The following is a 6,019-nucleotide window of genomic DNA, read 5'->3' as shown; positions in this document are numbered from 1 at the left end:
TTCTTTACACCATTTAAAAAAAAACGTTCATATGGACCTATGGTCAAAAGTGCATACTTTCAGAGCTAGGGATGTCTAAAACTATGGGGAAATGAATTGCTAATAAAAATCCAACTTACTCAAGCAGTATATATAAACTTAAAATATATATACTGGTTTGGTCAGTTGGAGATTTATTAGCAATCATTAATTTTCCAAAGCTGCGATGAATAATTTACAAGGAAAAATGAACTCTTGGGGGCGAAGATCTCCAAAACTATTAATTATTGAGCTGAGGTTGCAGCGGCATGTTTTCGTCTTAGACTTGTAATCTGCGCTATCATATGAAGTGCGGAGTCAAGGATATTCCTTTAGAGCAGATGGGTTCGATTCATGACAGATGAAACAATGTCCCATCAGAGACCAAAGAGCCGTTGACAGACCATCGATATTTTGAACAGAATTAAAATAACGAAGGATTTGTTGGTGTGTTGTACGTGGTTGCATAACTACAGTAGGGACTGAATGTAGTGGATCAAAGTAAATTAAGTAAAATCGTTACATCTGAAGGTTGTCAACCCACAGTGATGTTCTGTATAGTATAGGAGACAGACATTAATAATACGGAATGCTTTTGGAAGAATTCATCCAATGAGAATTTGAGAGAAAATGGGAGTACCCTCGAAAAGCAAAAACTAAAATAAGAGCAATAGGTACAATGTTCTTCATCACAAACTCACTCTATCACAGACCTGAAGTGGGAACCCTTGGCATAAGGTGCACACTACCACTGAATTACCATCTAACTCTTGTCGCAGATAGTTAACAACGTATGGGAGGTGATGACACATAAACACAATAGAACTGGTTATATAACAGAGGGAAAAGTCGGGTTGAGAAGGTAAATCTTTCGAGAAGAGTTGGTAAATTATCCTCCTAGATTTGTTTGAAAGAAATTAACATTTTGCAGTGTTACCTCTTGCAACATCTAAGAATCGAATCCGGAATTCCTTGATTACAAGGCGGCGCGTGATATTGTTCATCCGTTGTGGTCAATGTGAGTGCACTCCTAAACAACGAGTTTTCAATTTACTAGCAATTTGTTTTCGCTTTCCCTGAGATAGAGGTCTGGACGCGCCGGAATTTTTAGCCCTTGTCCTTCCCGCCAGTGAATTTATAATATGCAAGCCGGCCTTAGTCCGAAGTCTGGCTTGTGGGTCATCAACCTGCAGATGTAATTATATTAGTTAATTTCATTTTTCCACTACATTCAGCCCCTATTGGAGTTATGCAACCATGTACAACACAACAAAAATCCTTCACCATCTTAATTCTGTTCAAAATATTGATAGTCTTTTAAGTACTTTTTGTTACTTGATGGGACGTTGTTTCATCTGCCATGAACCGGACCCATCTGTTCTAACGGACTATCCGGGATACCCCATATCCTATAGGGGAATCCCTTGCGCCGCCTCTGAACTACTCGGAATCATGCATTTTGGATAGAGCAGATTACAAGTCTAACATAAGACAAAAAACATGCCATCTCATCTCAATAGCTAATGGTTTTTGATATATTCATTTTCCAAAGTTCATTTTCCCATGGTTTTGGACAATCCTAGCACTGAAAGTATGCACTTTTGACCACGGGTCCATATGAACATTTTTCCTTATTTTGATGTGAGGAATCACCTGTTTTTGTTTGTCGGTCTAGTTCATTAGTATCCTGTGTCTATATATATATGTGTATGTATATGTGTATGTATATATACCATGTACCGAAGGCTGAAAGTAACATGGAGTTTAACAAAAAATGTGACTCCTCAAAGAGGAAATACGGGAGTTGATATTTTGGTTTCTTCTCCAGATCTCCGAAACCATTAAATGTGCAACTTTGAAATTTTGTATAAATATTCCCCATGTACCTTAAACTAAACGGAAACATTAAGGATATGCGACTCCTAATTGGTTAAATAAGTGTGAACATCTACATAACTCCAGTGAAATCAATCTTACCTCAAAAAAATATTTTTTGATGCAAGTGAAAAACGTGTAAAGTTTCCCACATACCTTTTATGTTTCCCACGTAACTTTATCTTTCCTTGCGAAAAACGAACATTGTGCTAATATTGATTAAAAGTTTATTTGCTATTTACATATAACAAATCTTTTAATAACCTCCCTGCAATAGTAGAAGAATTACTCTTTAGGTTGAAATCGAAATTTATAAAGGAATAATAGTTTGAATCCTTGGTCCAATTCCAGGTCATATAAGTTTGTGGTGGACAACACCGCGCCCATGGGTATTCTAATTTTTATTCTGTTTGGTTTCCTTCGAAACTGGAATTAGTTTTCCATGAAAAAAAAAAAACGACAGCGATTAAAAACAAATCCAGGTTTAGAGACAACCGAAAAATTAACCGAAGTGGGGAAAAAGCAGAGGCGTACGTTTTATTATGATTTTGACTAGACATGTTGGCTATTTAGATGTTGAAATACTGTGAGGATATATTGCCCAGAAGATTGAATTCCTATTTGCATAATGACTAAATATCATTTGAGAGCTTCTCCGTAGTTAGAGGCGGTATGGAAAGGCTTTACAATCATCCCAACTTTCTGAGAAAAATAAAAAAGTCAGCTTATGTTGCAGTATAGAGAGCTATACACGAAAATACTCAAAAGCGACTTTCTTATGTTAACAATTTTTAAACAATTTCCCGCGGAAAAACTCCCAGACTTCACACTCGATTGATGGGTATTCCAGACTCTCCGGATTCTCCTAAGAGCAAATAACCCCTATGTCCGTCCGTCAGGACACGACATTTATGTGCAAGAAGACACACTCACACACACACACACACACACACACGCACACACACATACACAAATACATAAGAGAAAAAAATCAAAATATAAAATGCAAAACATAATGGAAAAATATATGTAAAAAACTTTTGAGCAACTTACTAGAAAGTTTTTTTTTTTTTTTTTAAGGTTCTTCATAACAGCTTCATCCCTGGAGATTGGACGCTACTTTGGCTCCATGGACATCACCTGAGCTTCTAAGTCCCTTTCCAAGCAAGAATTCCACATTATTTTCTGGCTTAAATTGTTCCATCGGAGGAACAAGTAGTATCAAGTTGGCTTTACAGAAGGCACTTTAGGTTGATTCCTTACAGCTGAAATTACGTTGTTCATAACACTAAATGACCTTTTACATTCAACTGTTGATATGATTATAGTATGTGATTACAGATTGATTTCATAATCGGTTGCGGATCATCTGGAACAATGCCATCACTCAGATACTGTCTAAACGTTTTAACAGATGTTCTCGAATCGATTCCAATCTTTTGACAAAGAAATCAAATTTTCCCATCAGCAAAGGAAACGTCTCTGTTCGCAGCATTAGATTTTTTATTGTATCTAAAGCTTCTAAGTTTAGTAGTAGCTCATCACACAGTATAGCAAATATTGCAGATTTTATTGAAGAAGATCTATCACATTGAGTTCTAACATTCGTTTTTCCATTTCACATTCCAGATGGTTATAAAAGGTTTATCCGTCTATTATCTGAACTCTACCTAGGCCATGTAGCTTCACATTTTTTAACAGGAATTTTACACAGAATTCCTTATGCTGGCATTTCAAAATATTCACCAGTACAAGCCTACAATGAGTGACATTCTTTTTTTTTTTTACTTTACGACATAGATGGCTTTAGGATTTTAATTTTGGTTAAGAACACTCCCTCACTTAAGGATACGTATACACATTTGATTGATTAATGACAATAGGAAATTCTTTTACAGTAGTGGTTGATGGTATTTGTTAAATAATTATATATATCATTAATATCAATAGTGGAAAATATATTTACTGTTTATTGTGTCTTTTAGCGTTTATATAGTTTTCAAAATTTTTGGGTAGGCCCGAGCCTACCCGGCCTACCCGCTAAAGCCCTCACTGCTTTACGAGCTTGTGATCTTAAATAACCGTTATCTCTCTTTTTGTAGGTGAAGGGATAACACTTCTAGTTTGATCTGTGTATCCAACATCAAACACATATTCAGAAGATAATTTAGATCTGCTTCCCTGTACATCAATCTTTTGTTTTGCTTTCTTTCTTTGGAGTTCCTTGCATAATCAGTAGAAGCATCTTGAAAATTTCATACAAGAGCGAGAAAAATTAGTCCACACAGTTTTAACCGATTAAAAACTTTATGCAATCCACCTTATACCAAGAATTCAACAAACACTTTGGATATTTATACCTGTATTGGAAGCACATTGTGGCAATTGATATTTATTGTTTAAGGTTAAGTATTATATAAAGCATAAAGTTTGCCAAAAATATTTTTATGTTGTTAATCTTAGACATTTTTGAAATAAAGTCACTCACTGTAAATTCGAAACGGTGTATAATAGAGTGCCACACTATCAGTTCTGGAAACTCTTCCTTTGATTTTTTACCGGCATATCCGTGGGACGTAAAACTTAAAGATTTCATTTCATTTTCTTCCTTTGACTTTGTAGCCAATCCAGAAACTCTACCCAACATATTAGATGCACCATTAAAAACAAATTATATCACATTTGTTTTGATAAAGTATTCAGAAAAATATTTGTGCAAAACAGGTTTTAAACTATCATAAATGCATTTTCTTGTAGTGTTCGGAAGCTCAAGCAAATAGAGAAAGGACTACTTGCTTCATCAACTGAATTAGAAAAGAAGACCCACAAACAAGCGACAAGTGCTGGCTTATGACTAAGTGTAGTGAACTTGGAAATGCAACGTTAGTTTATATTAATAAGGATATTATTATTAGATTTTATACTTTGTTCCATATTTTTTAAAATCTCTTTGATCTTACCACGGCATTCTGGAATTGGAGAGATATCGCTTTCTTTTATTAGCAACGTTAAGGAATTAGATAAAAACTTTCATTGAAAAGATAATTATTACCAATAGTATTACGATAATCATGTTTTAGGGTTATACAGTGTGTTTGAAAAAGAACTCCCTAGCCTTAGTGTGTCCTAGAATCTGTACAAAGTGACATACACTATTCTAGTTTGTGGTGTTTGATTCATCAACTCTCCAAGTTTGGCTCCCCTGCAGTTGGCAGGTCTGCTTGACCTTGAGACGGCACCAGTGCTCTTTTTTTCCCTCTGTTTCCTCAGTTCAGTTCAGTTCAGTCTTGGCAGGCGTGCAGTGCATAGCAACTTAGCCAAAATGTGTACTACGCAACAGAATGCGCAGTGTGTTATTTGGCTTGTGAAAACTGGGGCCGCATAAAAAACGTTGTGTACAGTAAAAAGATCAGAGACATAAATCATTTACGGGAAAGAATCGTCGCGGCGGTTGGGACAGTTACACCTGAAATGTTGGTGAATACGTGGTGAGAAGTAGAATATCCTCTCGACGTGTGCAGGGCCACACAGGATCTCACGTTGAAGTCTACCAACATGAAACAAAACTTGAAGGAATTCTTTTTCATGATATGTACTCATTGATGTAAGTTTTCATTCATTCCACAATTAAATTTATATATAAAATTAGATCGTGTACTTACCTAACACTTGTAATTTGTAATTTTTATTCCAACTAACATAAAGCCGATGACTCAGTTAAGACTAATCGCAGGAGGACACTTGTTGTCGAAATATCTATACACATTATTTGAGTCACAGGATTGTAACATTCCTCCAGCATAAAGATAAAACTTGAGAACATATATTAGTTTACGTCTGAAACTAGATATGGTGCATGGCCGCGGTGTCTTGATGGTAGTGCTCACCTCTCCTGCGCCAGGCTCCAGCTCGCACTATCGTGTACAAACACCATGTGGTGAATTTTCTATATTATCTCCCATTCCCTCGTACTTTATTCATTCCACTAATTATTTCATTATCATCATAACTGCCTCTTTTAGCTTCGATGCATATTCGTGGGGCATTAAACCTAAAACATAATAACAATTAAAATAAAGGAATGATGTTTACTACTTTTGAATAATGTATTTCTTAACGTTCAGAT

This window comes from Thermobia domestica, chromosome 11 (assembly GCF_964235325.1).
Source record: "Thermobia domestica chromosome 11, izTheDome1.hap1.1, whole genome shotgun sequence".
NCBI lineage: Eukaryota > Metazoa > Arthropoda > Insecta > Zygentoma > Lepismatidae > Thermobia > Thermobia domestica.
Note: the sequence above shows the minus strand (reverse complement) of the source record.